At 38.0% G+C, this 22,733-nt stretch overlaps 1 non-coding gene across 1 annotated transcript; it reads left to right on the top strand.

Moving 5' to 3' along the window:
- The first annotated feature begins 10,293 nt into the window (after window positions 1–10,293).
- LOC148565328 (small nucleolar RNA R71) lies at window positions 10,294–10,401 on the top strand. Its single transcript, XR_015884622.1, has one exon. It is a non-coding gene; the product is annotated as a small nucleolar RNA R71 (small nucleolar RNA).
- Window positions 10,402–22,733: the final 12,332 nt, after the last annotated feature.

Here is a 22,733-nt window from a genome sequence, read left to right as displayed (position 1 = left end):
AATGATCAAGCATCTTGATTATTGAATTGCAGAAAAACTATACTAGACAGAAGGACAGATAGGGGTATAATATAACTTTCAATCACTGCAATATCTGAAAATGAACAATACAACCTTTTGGAGTTTACTTGCTGTCCTCTTCCTCATCATCATTGCTGGTCTTTACATTCCTCTTTCACATCTTTGATTGATGACGCTAAATCTCCCAAAAGTTTGTATGGTGCTCTGCAGTGATATTGAAAGTTGCTTGTTCCCCAAGCACTTGAAAAATGGTTATCATGCATGAATTATTTGTGGGCCTTTGAACTTACTTTGGTGTGGGAACACCAAACTTAGTACCTTGCCAATGGTTCTTGTTCATCAAACTAACCAGATGTGAAACTCTTTTTCTTTGCTAAAAGTAATAAAACTGAAAACTAAGAAACAGCAAAATAGTTAACTAGTTTTGTCTAAATGCTTGAAGCTAGCATGATGCAGAAGGTGAGAATATGTTTTATGATGAAATTTTGGTGGAACACCAAACTTAGAATCCTTCATTCTCCCTTAGATTGTTTTGGTGTGCAACACCAAACTTAGCTTCTCGCAATATAGATAAAACTAATTAACCCTTTTTTTTTGAAATAGTTATGAAAAGAAGGTTACCTCCGGTTGGGTTGCCTCCCAACAAGCGCTCTTTTATTGTCACTAGCTTGACATCCTTCATCCTCTGATCATGGAAGTTGAGGCTTCTGTTGCCTTTGGTTTCCCCCTCTCACCGTGGGCTTTTCCTTGATGATTGTTTCTTTTCCCGTAGCCTTCTCACTTTTTTCCATAACTGCTTTCCCTTTTAACCCAGCAGCTTTTTCACTGTTCTTTGGGTCATCTTCAGTGGCCCTTAGGGATATATTTGCCTCTCTCTCGCCCAATTCAGCAAGGTTTTGAACCAGTTGTTCCATTTGCCTTTCAACTCTTCTGAGTGAGGCCTCTTGGTTCCTGCTTATCATCTCTTGATTTTTCCTTATTTCTTCCTGCTTTATTGTTATCATTTCTTGAACTTTCATGAATCTTTCCATCATCATTTCTAGAACATAGAGCCTTTGAGAGTTTGGATTTGGTTGTGGTTGTGTCAACTGTGATGGTTGATGAGAGTCATTTTGGGCGAGTGGTGGGATAGGACGGGGTTGGAAGTGTGTGTATTGGGATGGTGTGTGATGATTGTTGTTGTGGGGGTGGTTTTTGTGTTGGTTTTTGAAGTAGGGGTTGTTGCAGTTGAAGTCCCTTGGTTTTTGATTTTGGTTTTCAACCCCTCTCCAGTTGAATTGAGTTCTCCAGGGTGGGTTGTACACATCATTCTGAGTCCTACATTGGAATGTGCTTGAGGAGCTATCTGGAGAGTGTGATCGCTCATGACTTTGTTTCTCATAGTTAATTACTCCAGAACCTTTTTCAGGTTGATTCCAACAATGGGGATTTTGAGGTGAGTTCTGTGCATTTGCCACAGCATGTTGCAGTTCATCTATTTTTCTGTTAATCAGCTCCAATTGTTGCTTAAGCTGTTGATGTATCTGCTCGCTTTGGGCCATGATTGCACGAATACCTTCAATTTCCTTCTCTTGTGCGAATGGTTGCACTCCTGCCTCTGGTTTAACAGTTCTCTGAGGTGGCTTCAGCTTGACTAGGAGTTCACTCATTAGTTCTTCCCATCCGATGATGTTTCCTTGTGGGAAAGCTTCAAACCACTGAGCAATGTCGTTCATGGTGATGAGTGGTTGCTCGTCATCTAAGGTGGGGGTATCACTCCCATGCTTATTGGAGTTTGTTGGGTTCTTCTCCATGATCTGCACAATCACAAATAGTCCAAATGAAGATTGAATACATTCATGTCCAAAATGTGGTTAAAAGGTTCAGTTGACACAATGCATCAAACAGTTGATAGGTTTGAAAGATTAGTAAGAGAGAATTGCTTCTCTCGTATATTCAACAAGCTGAAATATGAGAATCATAGGAAGCCAGAGGAACCAAGAAAACTTCACTTTATTGCTAAAGTAAGGTTTCAGTTAATTCAAGCAAAAATTCAAACAGTTAGTGTGTCAGTCAAAAATTAGAGAAACAGAAAAAAAAAGTGCTTGATCTAGATTTCCACTTCACTTAATCATTGTCAATCTATTTCAATCCCCGGCAACGGCGCCAAAAACTTGATGGGAAAATTTGTGGAAAAACGAATTTCCAAAACACCCAAGACTCACCGGCAAGTGCACCGGGTCGTATCAAGTAATAATAACTCACGGGAGTGAGGTCGATCCCACAGGGATTGAAGGATTGAGCAATTTCAGTTTAGTGGTTGATTTAGTCAAGCGAATCAAGATTTGGTTGAGTGATTTGTGATTAACAGAATTTAAATTGCATGGAAAGTAAAGGGAATGGGTAAATTGCATGAAATTAAAGAGAACAGAAAATAAAGTGCTGAATCTTAAAGAACAAGAAATTAAATGGCAGAAACTTAGAACGCAAGAAATGTAAATTGCAGAATCTTAAAGTGCAAGAAATGTAAATGGCTTGAATCGTAAAGGGAATTGGGGATTGGATTTGCAGAATTTAAACAAGGAAAAGAAAAATTCAACAGACAGGAATGTAAAAGATGGATTCAATTAAACTGGATCTTAAATGAAAATGAGAATAAGCTTGGTGTGACAACGAAACAAGGAAATTGAAATTAAAAGCTATAGATCTCAGGACTCAAGAGACTAGATAGCTAATTCTAGATCTCACTGCCTTCCTAGATCCAGCAAGAACAATTGCAAAGGAAATAAAGAAATGTAAATTTCAGAAGAGTAGAAGAAGAAGCAATTAACAGAGATGGAAACTCAATGCTGAAAATTAAACAAGATCCCAAGGTGAGATTGAAACAGAATTTCTTCAATTCTCCACCCAAGATCCGAAACAAGAAAAGTAAAAAGTGCTCAAACAAGAACAAGGAAGAAGAGAGATCAATTCTCCTCCCTAATTCTCTTGAATTCTAAAAACAACAATGCCAAAATGTCAAGGTGCTCTCCACTGTAAGTGTTCTCAAAAATGCCAAAGGAAAAACTCTCCTCTAAAACTTAAATCCTAAGCTATTTATACACTTTCTTCAAATGGTATTCAAGCCTTGAATTGGGCCTTTGCTCTTGATAGAATTGGGTTGATAAAGGCCTTAGTTGATTGCTCTTGGAGTTGGAGAAAGATCCATTGTTAACCGGGTTGAAATCATAAAAGTTTGAGTAAAAGTTTGAGTAAAAGTTTGAGGCAAACTTTTACTCAAACTTTTTATACCAGATTGCTTAAGCTTGCTGCTACCAACGTTTGAGCCAAAGTTTGAGGTCAAACTTTTGCTCAAACGTTGGCCCCCTTGTAAATGTGTGTGGCGGCAACGTTTGCCAAAAAGCTTGAGGCAAACGTTGGCGCAAAATTTTCTCCTCCAGGGTGTGCAAGTGTGGCGCCAACGTTTGCCAAAACGTTTGAGGCAAACGTTGGCGCAAGCTTTTCTCCTCCAGGGTGTTGGTTTTGTGATGCCAACGTTTGCCAAAAAGTTTGAGGCAAACGTTGGCTCAAGCTTTTCTCCCAAAAGTTTGAGCTAAAGTTTGAGGCAAACTTTAGCTCAAGCTTTTTTTCTCTGGTATGTTTTCAACTCTTTTAAAAGTTTGAGCTAAAGTTTGATGCAAACTTTGGCTCAAACTTTTTGTTCTCTCTTGCTCCTAGCCCTTCCTTCTTCCTTCAACCTTCTTCAAAGCTCTTTTCACCTATCACCAATCAATCAAAACAATCAAAGCTATGCCCCAAATCATGAGATTGTGTTTCTTTCATAATATATGACAATTATAGCATAAAATCTCATGAAAGTGCATGAATTCATACATGGTTGATTGAATGAAAGGAAACATAGAAATCTACCCAATTGGCTTGCTTATGGCTCAAGAAAGTGCATAAAATCAATTGAAAACAAAAGAAAAAGGCTAGTAAAACTAGGCTAAGATGACTTGTCATCAATGCATAAATCTACTTCCGGGGCCCACTTGGTGTGTGCTTGGGCTGAGCTTGAGTGTTGCACGTGTAGAGGTCATTCTTGGAGTTGAACGCCAGCTTTTGTGCCAGTTTGGGCGTTGAACTCCACTTTGCAGCTTGTTTCTGGCGCTGGACGCCAGAATTGGGCAGAGAGCTGGCGTTGAACGCCAGTTCGTGATGTTTAAACTTGGGAAAGCCCTGGATGTCTACTTTCCAACGCAATTGGATGCGTGCCATTTCGAGTTCTGTAGCTCCAGAAAATCCACTTTGAGTGCAGGGAGGTCAGAATCCAACAGCATTAGCAGTCCTTCTTCAACCTCTGAATCTGATTTCTACTCAAGTCCCTCAATTTCAGCCAGAAAATACCTGAAATCACAGAAAAATACACAAACTCATAGTAAAGTCCAGAAATGTGAATTTAACATAAAAACTAATGAAAGCATCCCTAAAAGTAACTAGATCCTACTAAAAATATACTAAAAATAATGCCAAAAAGCGTATAAATTATCCGCTCATCACAACACCAAACTTAAATTGTTGCTTGTCCCCAAGCAACTGAAAATCAAATAGGATAAAAAGAAGAGAATATACTATAAATTCCAAACTATCAATGAAACAAAGCTTCAATCATATGAGCGAGACTTATAACTTTTTTGCCTCTTGAATAGTTTTGGCATCTCACTTTATCCATTGAGGTTCAGAATGATTGGCATCTATAGGTGATGACAAGTCATCTTAGCCTATTTTAACTAGTCTTTTTCTTTAGTTTTCAATTGAATTATGCACTTTCTTGAGCCATAAGCAAGCTAATTGGGTAGATTTTCATGTTTCCTTTGATTTAATCAACCATGTATGAATTCATGCTATTTCATGAGGTTTTATACTATAATTGTCACATATTATGAAAGAATGAATATCTCATGATTTTAAGCATAGCTTTGATGTGTTTGGTTGATTAATGATAGGTGAAGAAAGCTTGGAGAAAGGTTGAAGCAAGAAGGAATAGCTAGGAGTAAAGAGAGGACAATGGAATAAGTGAACTTGAACCAGGAAGCAAAAAGCTGGACCTAAAGTTAGCCTCAAACTTTTGCACAAACTTTTGGGTGAAAAGTTAGCCCCAACGTTAGCCCCTAACTTTTGGGCTAACGTTGGCACATGAAAATCACCCCTGGGCACCAAAAGTTTGCGCCAACGTTAGCCCCTAACGTGGTGGCTAACGTTGGCATAAGAAAAACCTCCCTGGCCACCAAAAGTTTGCGCCAACGTTAGCCCCTAACTTTTGGGCTAACGTTGGCACATGAAAAATACAAGGGAAGGAGCAAAAGTTTGCGCCAACGTTAGCCCCTAACTTTTGGGCTAACGTTGGCGCCATAAGTGCACCAAGGAAGGCCAACGTTGGAGCAAAAGTTAGACCCCTAACTTTTGCACCAACGTGGGTATCAGCAAAATATGGGGGCTGATATGAAAAGTTGGACCAAAAGTTAGACCCTAACTTTTGCTCCAACTTTTACTCCAACTTTTGCAAAAACTCCAACCCGGTTCATTTGGTTCACTTTGGTTCTTCTCCAAACTCCAAGAGCAATCAACCAAGGCCTCTTTCAACCCAATTCCACCAAGAGCAAAGGCCCAACTCAAGGCTTGAAGATCATTTGAAGAAAGTGTATAAATAGGATAGAATTCAAGTTCTTCGGGGAGCTTTCCCTTTGAATTTTCATAATAGTTTTCGGAGAGCTTTGGATATTGAGTGATCTTTAATTTCTTAGTCTTGGGGAAGGAGAATTTACTTCTCTTCCTCTTAGTTTTATTGCTTTCAATTTCAATTACAATTGTCTTGGATCTTGGGTTGGAGAATTGAAGAAATTCTGTTTCAATCTCATCCTTGGATCTCTCTGCTTTATTTACTACTTGATTGAATTTAATTTCTGTTAATTGCTCTTCATCTACTTTCCTTGCAATTTACAATTCCCTTGCAATTGTTCTTGTTGGATCTAGGAAGGCATTGAGATCTAGACTCGGTTTTCTAGTCTCTGGGTCCTGAGATCTGAACTTTCAATTTCTAATTCTCTGTTTACTGTTTTCATGTTCATTTACTTTTTTGCTTCAGATCCGATTCAACCCAAACACTCTTTTACTTTTCTGTTTGATGCAATTTACTTTTCCTTGTTTAAATTCTGCAAATCCAATCCCCAATTCCCTTTACAATTCCAGCCGTTTACATTTCTTGCACTTTAAGATTCCGCAATTTACATTTCTTGCATTCTAAGTTTCTGCCATTTAATTTCTTGTTCTTTAAGATTCAGCACTTTAATTTCTTGCTCTCTTTAACTTCATGCAATTTACCCATTCCCTTTACTTTCCATGCAATTTAATTTCTACAAATCACAAATCACTCAACCAAATCTTAATTCGCTTGACTAAATTAACCACTAAGCTAAAATTTCTCAATCCTTCAATCCCTGTGGGATCGACCTCACTCTCGTGAGTTTTTATTACTTGATGCGACTCGGTACACTTGCCGGTTAGATTTGTGTGTTTTGGGAGAAATTCATGTTTCCACCAAAATACTCATCAATAGGAACTTAGAGTTCAAATAGTGTTATTGATTCTCCTAGTTCAGTATGTTGATTCTTGAACATAGCTATTTTATGAGTCTTGGCCGTGGCCCTAACCACTCTGTTTTCCAGTATGACCACCAGATACATAAATTCCACAGACACAAAATTGGGTGAACCTTTTCAGATTGTGACTCAGCTTTGCTAAAGTCCCCAATTAGAGGTGTCCAGGGTTCTTAAGCACACACTCTTTTTTTTTTCTTTGGACCTTGACTTTAACCGCTCAGTCTCAAGTTTTCACTTGACACCTTCACGCCACAAGCACATGGTTAGGGACAGCTTGGTTTAGCCGCTTAGGCCAGGATTTTATTCCTTTAGGCCCTCCTATCCACTGATGCTCAAAGCCTTGGGATCCTTTTTATTTGCCCTTGCCTTTTGGTTTTAAGGGTTATTGGCTTTTTGCTCTTGCCTCTTGGTTTTAAGAGCTTTTGGCTTTTTTTGCTTGCTTTTTTTTTCTGCAAGCTTTGTTCTTTGCTGCTTTTTCTTGCTTCAAGAATCATTTTTATGATTTTTCAGATTATCAAATAACATGTTTCCTAGTCATCATTCTTTCAAGAGCCAACATATTTAATATTCTTAAACAACAACTTCAAAAGACATATACACTGTTCAAGCATACATTCAGAAAACAAGAAGCATTGTCACCACATCAATATAATTAAACTAAGTTCAAGGATAAATTCGAAACTCATGTACTTCTTGTTCTTTTGAATTAAAATATTTTTCATTTAAGAGAGGTGATGGATTCATAGGACATTCATAACTTTAAGACAAAGTTACTAACTACTAATGATCATGTATTGAAGACACAAACATAGATAACACTTAACATAGAGAAAACGAAAAACAGAAGAAATAAGAACAAGGAATGAATCCACCTTAGTGATGGTGGCGTTTCCTTCTTGAGGAGCCAATGATGTCCTTGAGCTCTTCTATGTCTCTTCCTTGTCTTTGTTGCTCCTCCCTCATTGCTTTTTGATCTTCTCTAATTTCATGAAGGATGATGGAGTGTTCTTGATGTTCCACCCTTTATTGTCCCATGTTGGAACTTAATTCTCCTAGGGAGGTGTTTATTTGCTCCTAATATTTATGTGGAGGGAAGTGCATCCCTGAGGTATCTCAGGGATCTCTTGATTTGCAGCCACATGTTCTACCACTGAGCTATAGACCCTTGAGATGAATCTTTCCATCTCCCATGACTCGGAGGTGGAAGCCTTTGTCTTCCCTTCTCCTCTTTTAGAGGTTTAGGTGCCATCAATGGTAATGGAAAAACAAAAAGCTTATGCTTTTACCACACCAAACTTAGAATGTTGCTCGCCCTCAAGCAAAAGAAGAAAGAATAGAAGAAGAAGAAGATATGGAGGAGATGGAGGGATGTATGTATGGATGTGAGTGGTGAATGGAAAACAGAAGGGATGATCATGAATGGAGAGAGAGAGGGTGAGGTGGGTGGGGATCCTGTGGGATTCACAGATCCTGAGATGATCCTGTGGTCTCCACAGATCTTGAGGTGATCCTGTGGTGTCCACAGATCCGGAGGTGTTAAGGATTTACATCCCTGCACCCATTAGGCATGTAAAATGCCCTTGCACACAACTCTGGGCGTTCAGCGCCAGATTGGTGCCCATTTTGGGCGTTCAACGCCCATTTGTTGGCTATTTCTGGCGTTGAACGCCAGAACCATGCTTGTTCTGGGCGTTCAGCGCCCAGACACTGCCCATTTTGGGCGTTCAGTGCCAGAACCATGCTCTGTTCTGGCGTTGAATGCCAAACAGATGCTTCCTCCAGGGTGTGATTTTTCTTCTGCTGTTTTGATTCTGTTTTTAATTTTTTTGATTATTTTGTGACTCCACATGATCATGAACCTAAGAAAACATGAAAAACAAAAAATAAAATTAGATAAATAAGCATTGGGTTGCCTCCCAACAAGCGCTTCTTTAATGTCAATAGCTTGACAGTGGGCTCTCATGGAGCCTCACAGATGTTCAGAGCTTTGTTGAAACTCCCCAACACCAAACTTAGAATTTGGATATGGGAGTTCAACACCAAACTTAGAGTTTGGTTGTGGCCTCCCAACACCAAACTTAGAGTTTGACTGTGGGGGCTCTGGTTGACTCTGCAGTGAGAGAAGCTTTTCATGCTTCCTCTCCATGGTTGCAGAGAGAGATCCTTAAGTTGTAAACACAAGGGAGTCCTTATTCAATTGAAGGACTAATTCTCCTCTGTCAACATCAATCACAGCTCTTGCTGTGGCTAGGAAAGGTCTTCCTAGGATGATGGATTAATCCTCTTCCTTTCCAGTATCCAGGACTATGAAATTAGTAGGGACGTAAAGGCCTTCAACCTTTACTAACACGTCCTCTACTTGTCCATATGCCTGTTTTCTTGAATTGTCTACCATCTCTAATGAGATTTTAGCAGCTTGCACCCCATAGATTCCCAGTTTCTCTATTACAGAGAGGGGCATGAGGTTTATCCCTGAACCAAGGTCACACAGAGCCCTAAAGATCATGGTGCCTATGGTACAAGGTATTATGAACTTTTCGGGATCCTGTCTCTTTTGAGGCAATGTCAGTTGATCCAGATCACTTAGTTCATTGGTGAACAAAGGAGGTTCATCTTCCCAAGTTTCAATGCCAAATAATTTGGCATTCAGCTTCATGATTGCACCAAGGAACTTGGCAGCTTGCTCTTCAGTAACATCCTCATTCTCTTCAGAAGAGGAATACTCATCAGAGCTCAAGAAGGGCATAAGGAGGTTCAATGGAATCTCTATGGTCTCTAGATGAGCCTCAGAGTCCTTTGGTTCCTCAGAGAGAAACTCCTTATTGATCGCTGGATGTCCCAGGAGGTCTTCCTCCTTGGGATTCACGTCCTCTCCTTCCCTTACAGGTTCAGCCATGGTGCTTATGTCAATGGCCTTGCACTCTCCTTTTGGATTCTCTTCTGTATTGCTTGGGAGAGTACTAGGAGGGATTTCAGTGATCCTTTTACTTAGCTGGCCCACTTGTGCTTCCAACTTTCTAATGGAAGACCTTGTTTCATTCATGAAACTTACAGTGGCCTTGGATAGATCAGAGACTGAGTTTGCTAAATTAGAAGTATTTTGTTCAGAGTTCTCTGTCTGTTGCTGAGTGGATGATGGAAAAGGTTTATTATTGTTAAACCTGTTTCTTCTACCATTATTAAAGCCTTGTTGAGGCCTTTGATCCTTCCATGAGAGATTTGGATGATTTCTCCATGATGGGTTATAGGTGTTTCCATAAGGTTCACCTAAGTAATTCACCTCTGCTATTGCAGGGTTTTCAGGATCATAAGCTTCTTCTGCATAAGAAGTCTCTTGAGTACTGTTGGATGCAGCTTGCATTCCATTTAGACTCTGAGAAATCATATTGACTTGTTGAGTCAATATTTTATTCTGAGCCAATATGGCATTCAGAGTATCCATTCCAAGAACTCCCTTCTTCATAGGCGTCCCATTATTCACAAGATTCCTTTCAGAAGTGTACATGAACTGGTTATTTGCAACCATGTCAATGAGTTCTTGAGCTTCTGCAGGTGTTTTCTTTAGGTGAATGGATCCACCTGCAGAAGTATCTAATGACATCTTTGATAGCTCAGATAAACCATCATAGAATATATCCAGGATGGTCCATTCTGAAAGCATGTCAGAAGGACACTTTTTGGTCAACTGTTTGTATCTTTCCCAAGCTTCATAGAGGGATTCACCTTCTTTCTGTCTGAAGGTTTGAACATCCACTCTAAGCTTGCTCAGCTTTTAAGGAGGAAAGAACTTGGCTAAGAAAGCCGTGACCAGCTTATCCCAAGAGTTCAGGCTGTCTTTAGGTTGAGAGTCCAACCATATTCTAGCGCTGTCTCTTACAGCAAAAGGGAAAAGCATGAGCCTGTAGACTTCAGGATCTACTCCATTAGTCTTAACAGTATCACAGATCTGCAGGAATTCAGTTAAGAACTGAAAAGGATCTTTGGATGGAAGTCCATGAAACTTGCAGTTCTGCTACATTAGAGAAATTAGCTGAGGTTTCAGCTCAAAATTGTTTGCTCCAATGGCAGGAATGGAGATGCTTCTTCCATGTAAATTGGAATTTGGTGCAGTAAAGTCACCAAGTATTCTCCTTGCATTATTATTATTTTCAGCTGCCATCTTTTTTCCTGTTTGATAATTTCTGACAGGTGCTTGCTGGTTTGTTGTAATTCAGCTTCTCTTAGTTTTCTCTTCAGAGTCCTTTCAGGTTTTGGATCTGCTTCAACAAGAATATTCTTGTCCTTGCTCCTGCTCAAATGACAAAGAAGAGGGCACAGAAAAATAATAATAATAGAGATCCTCTTTTTTTTTTGTGAGTGAGGGAGAGATGTTAGTAGATGAATAAACAAATAGAAGGAGATGAGAGAGAAGAGAATTTTCGAAAATTATTTTTGAAAAAAAAGTTAGTGATTTTCGAAAATAGATTTTTAAAAAGGTTAGTAATTTTCGAAAATTAAAATAAAAATTTAAAATAATTAGTTAATTAAAAAGAAATTTTGAAAAAAGAGGGAAGATATTTTCAAAAATTAGAGAGAGAGAGTTAGTTAGGTGGTTTTGAAAAAGATAGGAAACAAACAAAAAGTTAGTTAGTTAGTTGAAACAAATTTTGAAAGTCAATTTTGAAAAGATAAGAAGATAAGAAGTTAGAAAAGAAATTTTGAAATCAAATTTTTGAGAAAGGTAAGATAAGAAGATATTTTTGAAAAGATATGATTGAAGTTAGTTTTGAAAAAGATTTGATTTTTAAAATCACAATTAATGACTTGATTCACAAGAAATCACAAGATATGATTCTAGAAATTAAAGTTTGAAACTTTCTTAACAAGTAAGTAACAAACTTGAAATTTTTGAATCAAAACATTAATTGGTGATGTTATTTTCAAAAATTTGATATAAAAATAAGAAAAAGATTTTTGAAAAATATTTTTATAATTTTCGAAAATAACTAAGAAAAATGAAAAAGATTTGATTTTTGAAAAAGATTTTGAAAAAGATAAGATTTTTAAATTGAAAATTTGATTTGACTCATAAAAACAACTAGATTTTAAAAATTTTTGAAAAAGTCAAATCTAATTTTCGAATTTATGAGAGAGAAAAAGGGAAAGATATTTTTTTGATTTTTGAATTTTTAATGAAGAGAGAGAAAAACAAGAAAAATGATGCAATGCATGAAAGTTATGGATCAAAATAATGAATGCATGTAAGAATGCTATGAATGTCAAGATGAACACCAAGAACACTGAAGATCATGATGAACATCAAGAACACATTTTTGAAAAATTTTTAATGCAAAGAAAACATGCAAGACACCAAACTTAGAATTCTTTAATGCTTAGACATAAAGAATTCAGGAATGCATATGAAAAACAAGAAAAGACACAAAACATGCAAATGCAAAGATCAAACAAGAAGACTTACCAAGAACAACTTGAAGATCATGAAGAACACTATGAATGCATGAGAATTTTCGAAAAATGCAAGATGCACATGCAATTGACACCAAACTTATAACATGACTCAAGACTCAAACAAGAAACACAAAATATTTTTTATTTTTATGATTTTATAAATTTTTTTGTATTTTCTTTTAATTTTTTCAAAAATCAATTTGAAAAAGAAAAATAAGGATTCCAAAATTTTTAATATGAATTCCAGGAATCTTGCCATGTTAGTCTAAAGCTCCAATCTGAGGGTTAGACTTGGCTAAATAGCCAGTCAAGCTTTAGCAGAACTTTACATTCATTAGCCAATTTGCTAAGAAAGATAAATAAGCTCTTCTCTTGAGTCCAAAAGAATTGAGACATGGCTTTACAGCCAGCCAGGCTTCAACATGCTTCATGAAACACTAGAATTCATTCTTAAAAATTCTGAAGAAAAAAAAATATATTTTTGAAAACATTTTTATTTTAAAATTTTTTTTTTCGAAAACAAAGGAGAAAATTTTGAAATATTTTTGTAAAATTTTTGAAAAGAAAACAAAAATAAAATTACCCAATCTGAGCAACAAGATGAACTGTCAGTTGTCCAAACTCGAACAATCCCCGGCAACGGCGCCAAAAACTTGGTGCGCAGAAATTGTGACTACAGTTTGATTATGTAAAATTCATCGCTCTTTCTTTCCCTGGTAATGGCGCCAAAAACATGATGCCAATACCATGGTTCACAACTTCGCACAACTAACCAGCAAGTGCACTGGGTCGTCCAAGTAATACCTTACGTGAGTAAGGGTCGAATCCCACGGAGATTGTTGGTATGAAGCAAGCTATGGTCACCTTGTAAATCTCAGTCAGGCAGATATAAAATAGTAATGGGGTTTTCAAAAATAATTAATAAAATAGGGATAGAAATACTTATGTAAATCATTGGTGAGAATTTCAGATAAGTGAATAGAGATGCTTTCGTTCCTCTGAACCTCTGCTTTCCTGCTATCTTCATCCAATCAGTCTTACTCCTTTCCATGGCTGGCTTTATGTGATACATCACCACTGTCAATGGCTACTTTCGGTCTTCTCTCAGGAAAATGATCCAAATGCCCTGTCACGGCACGGCTAATCGTCTGGAGGCATCACCCTTGTCAATGGTTTCATCCTATCTTCTCAGTAAAAATGGTCAACGCACCTTGTCACGGCACGGCTATTCATCTGTCCGTTCTCGATCATGCTGGAATAGGATTTACTATCCTTTTGCGTCTGTCACTATGCCCAGAAATCGTGAGTTTGAAGCTTGTCACAGTCATTCAATCATTGAATTCTACTCGGAATACCATAGACAAGGTTTAGACTTTCTGGATTCTCTTGAATGCCGCCATCATTCTAGCTTACACCACGAAGATTCTGATTAAGAGATCTAAGAGATACTCATTCAATCTAATGTCGAACGGAAGTGGTTGTCAGGCACGCGTTCATAAGGAATGATGATGATTGTCACGTTCATCACATTCAGGTTGAAGTGCGAATAAATATCTTAGAAGCGAAATAAGATGAGTTGAATAGAAAACAGTAGTACTTTGCATTAATCTTTGAGGAACAGCAGAGCTCCACACCTTAATCTATGGAGTGTAGAAACTCTACCGTTAAAAATACATAAGTGAATGGAGTTCATTGGTCTAGGCCCCAGAGGTGGACCGGAGTAACCAAGACTGTGAATACAATGATAAAAAGTTCTATTTATAATAAACTAGTCACTAGGGTTTACAGAAGTAAGTAATTGATGCATAAATCCACTTCCAGGGCCCACTTGGTGTGTGATTGGGCTGAGCTTGAGTGTTGCACGTGTAGAGGTCATTCTTGGAGTTGAACGCCAGCTTTTGTGCCAGTTTGGGCGTTGAACTCCACTTTGCAGCTTGTTTCTGGCGCTGGACGCCAGAATTGGGCAGAAAGCTGGCGTTGAATGCCAGTTTGCGTCATCTAAACTTGAACAAAATATGGACTATTATATATTTCTGGAAAGCCCTGGATGTCTACTTTCCAACGCAATTAAAAGCGCGCCATTTCGAGGTCTGTAGCTCCAGAAAATCCACTTTGAGTGCAGGGAGGTCAGAATCCAACAGCATCAGCAGTCCTTCTTCAACCTCTGAATCTGATTTCTGCTCAAGTCTCTCAATTTCAGCCAGAAAATACCTGAAATCACAGAAAAACACACAAACTCATAGTAAAGTCCAGAAATGTGAATTTAACATAAAAACTAATGAAAGCATCCCTAAAAGTAACTAGATCCTACTAAAAACATACTAAAAACAATGCCAAAAAGCGTATAAATTATCCGCTCATCACCCACCTACCTCCAAAATTCAAACTCTTTTCCCTCCCAACCCCAACCCTAATGGCTGAACCCTAAATCCCATCCCACCCCTATATAAACCCCTCTTTCCTTCTTCATTTTCACACAACACAACCCTCTCTTCTTACCCTTGGCCGAATACACCTTCTCCCTCTATCTCCTCCATTCTTTTTCTTCTTCTACTTTTTTCTTTCTTCTTTTGCTCGGGAACGAGCAAACATTTTAATTTTGGTATGGTAAAAGCATACCTTTATGTTTTTCCATAACCATTTATGGCACCTAAGGCCAGAGAAACCTCTAGAAAGAGGAAAGGGAAGGCAATTGCTTCCACCTCTGAGTCATGGGAGATGGAGAGATTCATCTCAAAGGTCCATCAAGACCACTTCTATGAAGTTGTGGCTAAGAAAAAAGTGATCCCTGAGGTTCCTTTCAAGCTCAAAAAGAATGAGTATCCGGAGATCCGACATGAGATCCGAAGAAGAGGTTGGGAAGTTCTCACCAACCCCATTCAACAAGTCGGGATCTTAATGGTCCAAGAGTTCTATGCAAATGCATGGATCACTAGGAACCATGATCAAAGTGTGAACCCAAATCCAAAGCATTGGCTTACCATGGTTCAGGGGAAATACTTAGATTTCAGTCTGGAAAATGTAAGGCTGGCGTTCAACTTGCCAATGATGGAAGAGAACGCATGCCCCTACATAAGAAGGGTCAACTTTGATCAAAGGTTGGACCAAGTCCTCATAGACATATGTGAGGAAGGAGCTCAATGGAAAATTGACTCAAGAGGCAAGCCGGTTCAATTAAGAAGGCATGACCTCAAACCAGTGGCTAGGGGATGGCTAGAGTTCATTCAACGCTCAATCATTCCTACTAGTAACCAGTCTGAAGTTACTATAGACCGGGCCATCATAATCCATAGTATCATGATTGGAGAGGAGGTGGAAGTTCATGAGATTATACCTCAAGAACTTTACAAGGTGGCTGACAAGTCCTCCACTTAGGCAAGGTTAGCCTTTCCTCACCTCATATGCCACCTCTGCAATTCGGCTGGAATTGACATAGAGGGAGACATCCTCATTGAAGAAGACAAGCCCATCACTAAGAAAAATATGGAGAAAATAAGAGATCATGGACCTCAACAAGAGCATGAGGAAATCCCCTACCATGAAATCCCTGAGATGCCTCAAGGGATGCACCTTCCTCCACAAAACTATTGGGAAAAAATCAACACCTCCTTAGGAGAATTAAGTTCCAACATGGGACAACTAAGGGTGGAGCATCAAGAGCACTCCATCATCCTTCATGAGATTAGAGAAGATCAAAGAGCTATGAGGGAGGAGCAACAAAGGCAAGAAAGAGACATAGAGGAGCTCAAAAGCACCATTGGTTCTTCAAGAAGAGGAAGACGCCACCCTCACTAAGGTGGACTCATTCCTTAATCTCCTTGTCTATTTATTTTACTGTTTTTCATTTATTATGCTTTATGTTTATGTTTGTGTCTTATTACATGATCATTAGTATTTAAGTGTCTATGCCTTAAAGTTATCAATGTCCTATGAATCCATCACCTCTCTTAAATGAAAAATGTTTTAATTATAAAAGAACAAGAAGTACAGGATTTCAAATTCATCCTTGAAACTAGTTTAGTTATTTTGATGTGGTGACAATAATTTTTGTTTTCTGAATGAATGCTTGAACAGTGCATATGTCTTTTGAAATTGTTGTTTATGAATGTTAAATATGTTGGCTCTTGAAAGAATGATGAAAAAGGAGACATGTTATTTGATAATCTGAAAAATCAAAAAAATTGATTCTTGAAGCAAGAAAAAGCAGTGAATACAAAAGCTTGCGAAAAAAAAAGAGAAAAGAAAAATGGCGAAAAAAAAGGGAGAAAAAGAAAAAGCAAGCAGAAAAAGCCAAAAGCTCTTTAAACCAAAAGGCAAGAGCAAAAAGCCAATAGCTCTTAAAACCAAAAGGCAAAGGTAATAAAAAGGATCCAAGACTTTGAGCATCAGTGGATAGGAGGGCCTAAAGGAATAAAATCCTGGCCTAAGCGGCTAAACCAAGCTGTCCCTAACCATGTGCTTGTGACGTGAAGGTGTCAAGCCAAAAGCTTGAGACTGAGCGGTTAAAGTCAAGGTCCAAAGCAAAAAAAGAGTGTGCTTAAGAACCCTGGACACCTCTAATTGGGGACTTTAGCAAAGCTGAGTCACAATCTGAAAAGGTTCACCCAGTTATGTGTCTGTGGCATTTATGTATCCGGTGGTAATACTGGAAAACAAAGTGCTTAGGGCCACGGCCAAGACTCATAAAGTAGCTATGTTCAAGAATCAACATACTGAACTAGGAGAATCAATAACACTATCTGAACTCTAAGTTCCTATAGATGCCAATCATTCTGAACCTCAATGGATAAAGCGAGATGCCAAAACTATTCAAGAGGCAAAAAGCTACAAGTCCCGCTCATCTGATTGGAGCTAAGTTTCATTGATATTTTGGAATTTATAGTATATTCTCTTCTTTTTATCCTATTTGATTTTCAGTTGCTTGGGGACAAGCAACAATTTAAGTTTGGTGTTGTGATGAGCGGATAATTTATACGCTTTTTGGCATTGTTTTTACATAGTTTTTAGTATGATTTAGCTAGTTTTTAGTATATTTTTGTTGGTTTTTAAATAAAATTCACATTTCTGGACTTTACTATGAGTTTGTGTGTTTTTCTGTGATTTCAGGTATTTTCTGGCTGAAATTGAGAGACTTGAGCAAAAATCAGATTCAGAGGTTGAAGAAGGACTGCAGATGCTGCTGGATTCTGACCTCCCTGTACTCAAAGTGGATTTTCTGGACCTACAGAACTTCAAATGGCGCGCTCTTAATTGCGTTGGAAAGTAGACATCCAGGGCTTTCCAGCAATATATAATAGTCCATACTTTGCCCGCGTTTAGACGACGCAAACTGGCGTTCAACGCCAGTTCCATGCTGCATTCTGGAGTTAAACGCCAGAAACAGGTTACAAACTGGCGTTCAACTCCAAGAGAAGCCTCTACACGTGTAAAGCTCAATGCTCAGCCCAAGCACACACCAAGTGGGCCCCAGAAGTAGATTTCTGCATCAATTACTCATTTCTGTAAACCCTAGTAACTAGTTTAGTATAAGTAGGACTTTTTACTATTGTATTTACATCTTCGGATCATCTTTGATCAGTTTTATGCTATCTTAGACCTTTTATGGGGGCTGGCCACTCGGCCATGCCTGGACCTTGCTCTTATGTATTTTCAACGGTAGAGTTTCTACACACCATAGATTAAGGTGTGGAGCTCTGCTGTTCCTCATGAATTAATACAAAGTACTATCATTTTTCTATTCAATTCAAGCTTATTCCAATTCTAAGATATTCATTCACACTTCAATATGAATGTGATGATCATGACAGTCATCATCATCCCCAACCTATGAACGCGTGCCTGACAACCACTTCCGATCTACCTTAGATTGAATGAATATCTCTGGGATTCCTTAATCAGAGTCTTCGTGGTATAAGTTAGAATCCATGGACGGCCATTCTTGAGATCCGGAAAGTCTAAACCTTGTCTGTGGTATTCTGAGTAGGATCTGGGAAGGGATGGCTGCGAAGAGCTTCAAACTCGCGAGTGCTGGGCGTAGTGACAGATGCAAAAGGATCAATGGATCTTATTCCAATATGATCGAGAACCGACAGATGATTAGCCATGCAGTGACAGTGCATTGGACCATTTTCACTTAGAGGACAGGATATAGCCATTGACAACGGTGACGCCTAACATACAGCTTGCCATAGAAAGGAGTATGAATGATTGGATGAAGACAATAGGAAAGCAGAGGTTCAGGAGGAACAAGCATATTCATACGCTTATCTGAAACTCTCATCAATGAATTACATACGTATCTCTATCTTTAATTTACGTTTTATTTATATTTTAATTATATAATAATTATCAAATATCCATAACCATATGAATCTTCCTGACTGAGATTTGTAAGATGACCATAGCATGCTTCAAGCCGACAATCTCCGTGGGATCGACCCTTACTCACGTAAGGTTTATTACTTGGACGACCCAGTGCACTTTCTGGTTACTTGTGCGAAGTTGTGACAAAGAACTAAGATTATGAACGTGCGTATTAAGTTTTTAGCGCCGTTACCAAGGAATGAACCGTCACGATTTCTGCGCACTAAGTTTTTGGCGCCGTTGCCGAGGATTGTTCGAGTTTGGACAACTGACGGTTCATCTTGTTGCTCAGATTAGGTAATTTTATTTTAATTTTAACCTTTGTGTTTTTATTATTCTTATTTTCGAAAAAACCAAAAAAATTAATAAAATCATAAAATCAAAAATATTTTTGTGTTTCTTGTTTGAGTATAGAGTCAATTTTTAAGTTTGGTGTCAATTGCATGTTTATCTCTTTCTTGCATTTTTCGAAAACTCATGCATGGTGTTCATCATGATCTTCAAGTTGTTCTTGGTAAGTCTTCTTGTTTGATCTTTAAAATTTCTTGTTTGGTGTTTCTTCTTGTTTTTCATATGCATTTTTGAATTATTAGTGTCTAAAGAATAAAAATTTTTAAGTTTGGTGTCTTGCATGTTTCTTCTTGTTCATAAAGATTATGAACGTGCGTATTAAGTTTTTAGCGCCGTTACCAAGGAATGAACCGTCACGATTTCTGCGCACCAGTGCTTTTTGGGTGTTCAACGCCAGATTGCCACCCTTTTATGGCGTTTGAACATCAGAATTGGCCACCCATTGGGCATTCAACGCCAACTTCTGACCCTTTTCTGGGGTTTGAACGCTAGAATCATTCCTCTGTGGGCTCCTACTGTCCTCAGATGGATTTTGAAAAGTTGTTTGGTCACCCTCTATCAGATGTTCCTTTATTGGCTTCCTGCTACTTTGAGTTGAGACATTCAATGTCTTTCCACTCCTTAAATGAACAGCTTGGCATTCTTCTGTTATCTGTTTAGATAACTATTGTCTTGTCTGATTCAAGTTGCTGATTGAGTTCAACAATTTGTTTTGGAGGACTAAATTCAGTGGATACTGCCTCAGCCTCTTCTTTCATGGAGGTCTCACCACTTGAGTACATGTGCTGATTTCTGGAAACTGTATCAATGAGCTCTTGAGCCTCTTCAATTGTCTTCCTCATATGTATAGATCCACCAGCTGAGTGGTCTAGAGATATCTGGGCCTTTTTTGTAAGCCCATAGTAAAAGATGTCTAACTGCACCCATTCTGAAAATATTTCAGAGGGACATTTCCTTAGCATCTCTCTGTACCTCTCCCAGGCATTATAAAGAGATTCATTATCCTCTTGTTTAAAGCCTTGGATATCCAGCCTTAGCTGTGTCATCCTTTTTGGAGGGAAATATTGATTCAGGAATTTGTCTGATAATTGTTTCCATGTTCTTATACTTGCTGTGGGTTGGTTATTTAACCACCTCTTAGCTTGATCTTTTATAGCAAATGGAAATAGTAATAATCTGTAGACATCCTGATCTACTTCCTTATCACGTACTGTGTCAGCAATTTGTAAGAACTGTGCCAGAAACTCAGTAGGTTCTTCCTGTGGAAGACCGGAATACTGGCAATTTTGCTGCACCATGATAATGAGCTAAAGGTTTAGCTCAAAGTTGCTGGCTCTGATGGGGGGTATACAGATACTACTCCCATATGAAGCAGTAGTGGGGTTAGCATATGACCCCAGAGTCCTTCTAAACTGTTCATTTCCACTTAGGTCCAGGATAGAGAAAGGGAGATGATGTGGATTGAAAATAAAAATTTTATTCCCCTTTTTTTTGAAATCAAAGGAATTAAAATAAAGTAAATAAAAAAATTGATGCAAGTTTCGAAAATTAAGAAAAGAAAAAGAAATAAAAGGAATTAGAAAACTAAATTAATTAATTAATTAAAAAGATTTGAAAACTTTTGGTGTGAATTTTCGAAAAAAATAAGGAGAGAGAAAGTGGTTAGGAAGTTTTGAAAAAGATTTAAAAAGATAAAAATTTTTTAAAATTAAAACTTTGACTTGACTAACAAGAAACTGCCAAATTTTAAAAATTTTGACTAAGTCAACCTAAGGAATTCGAAAATGATGAGTAAATAAAGGAAAAGATATTTTTTTGAATTTAATGAGAAAAGAGAAAAATAATAAAATGACACCAAACTTAGAATTTTTAGATCAAAATAAAGAAAACAACAAGAAAACTTTAAATGTCCAGATGAACACCAAGAACACTTTTTGAAGATTTTTAAGGAAATAAGGACACAAAAAACACAAAACTTAAAATTTTTTATACTTTGGACACTAATAATTCGAAAATGTATAAGATAAACAGCAACAGACACCAAACAAGAAAATTTAAAGATCAAATAAGAAAAATTATCAAGAACAATCTGAAGATCAAGAAAGAACTAAGAACATGTAATTAAAAATATGAAGAAAAATAAAAACATGCAATTCGAAAAATTGAAGGAAAATAAAAACATGCAATTAACACAAAACTTAAAACATAAAACTAAACTCAAACAGAAGTCTCAATTATTAGTTTATTAGTTTTATCTATTTATTAAAAATTTTCAAAAAAATCTAGAAAAAGAAAAGAAGAATTTTAAAATTTTAACAAAAACAATAATAAAAGACTCAAATTTAGTGACTCTAAACCAAAAACGATAAATTTTTCCTAATCTAAGAAACAAGATGAACCGTCAGTTGTCCAAATTCGAACAATCCCCGGAAATTGTGCCAAAAACTTGGTGCACGGAATTGTGATCACACTTTTCACAACTGCGGTACAACTAACCAGCAAGTGCACTAGGTCGTCCAAGTAATACCTTACGTGAGCAAGGGTCGATCCCACGGAGATTGCTGGCTTGAAGCAAGCTATGGTTATCTTGTAAACCTTACTCAGGAGATTCAAGTGATATAAATGATTTTGTTTATGAAAAGTAAATAACATGAAATGAATTATGCTTGTGATTCAGTAATGAGGAACAGGTTGAGGTTCCGGAGATGCTCTGTCGTCTAAATCTCTGCTTTCCTACTGTCTTCTTCTCTAAACACGCATGACCTCTTTCCATTGGAAGCTGTATGTTGGTGGATCACCGTTGTCAATGGCTACCATCCGTCCTCTCAGTAAAAATGGTCCAGGTACGGTTTCTGTACGGCTAATCAACTGTCGGATCTCTCGTCTCGGATGAAAAATACCAAGCACATCTACCGCACCACTAATCATCTGTCAGTTCTCACTTGTGTCGGAATAGGATCTCTCTATCCTTTTTCACACTGTCACTGCGCCCAACATTCGCGAGTTTGAAGCTCGTCACAGTCATCCCATCCCAGATCCTACACGGAATACCACAGACAAGGTTTAGACTTTCCGGATCTCAGAAATGCTGCCAATTGGTTCTAGCCTCTACCACAAAGGTTCTAATCTCACAGATTCAAATACTCTGTTGTATGGAGAGGCAAGTAAAATCCGTAAATCAGAGACCCAAGAGATACGTACTCAAGCTGTCGCCCAATGACGACGTTGAGCTCAGATAGAACGGGAGTGGTTGTCAAGCACGCATTCATAAAGTTGAAAATGATGATGAGTGTCACGGATCATCATATTCTTTATATTGAGGTACGAGTGAGTATCTTAGAACAGAATCAAGCGTGATCGAAAAGAAGACAATAGTAATTGCATTAATCCATTGAGACACAGCAGAGCTCCTCACCCCCACCTGTGGGGTTTAGAGACTCATGCTGTAGAAGATACAATATGAGATGTAAAAATTTCAAAGGTTCCAAAATGAATCTCTAAAAGTAGTTTTTATACTAAACTAGTAACTTAGGTTTATAGAAAATGAGTAGCTAAGTGCAGATAGTGCAGAAATCCACTTCCGGGACCCACTTGGTGTGTGCTTGGGCTGAGCATTGAGCTTTACACGTGCATATGCCTTTTCTAGAGTTAAACGCCAGTTTGGATGCCAGTTTAGGCATTTAACTCCAGTTCTAGTGCCAGTTCCGGCGTTTTACGCCAGAAAAGGGTCTCTGGCTGGCGTTTAAACGCCAGTTTGGGCCATAAAACCTCGGGAAAAGTATAGACTATTATACGTTTCTGGAAAGCCCAAGATGTCTACTTTCTAACAAAATTAAGAGCGCGCCAATTGGGCTTTTGTAGCTCCATAAAATCCACTTCGAGTGTAGGAGGGTCAGAATCCAACAGTATCTGCAGTCCTTTCTCAGCCTCTGA

The sequence above is a fragment of the Arachis ipaensis genome, chromosome B5, assembly GCF_059453495.1.
Source record: "Arachis ipaensis isolate K30076 ecotype BB chromosome B5, ASM5945349v1, whole genome shotgun sequence".
Lineage (NCBI taxonomy): Eukaryota > Viridiplantae > Streptophyta > Magnoliopsida > Fabales > Fabaceae > Arachis > Arachis ipaensis.
Note: the sequence above shows the minus strand (reverse complement) of the source record. Positions and strands in the feature narration are given on the sequence as shown.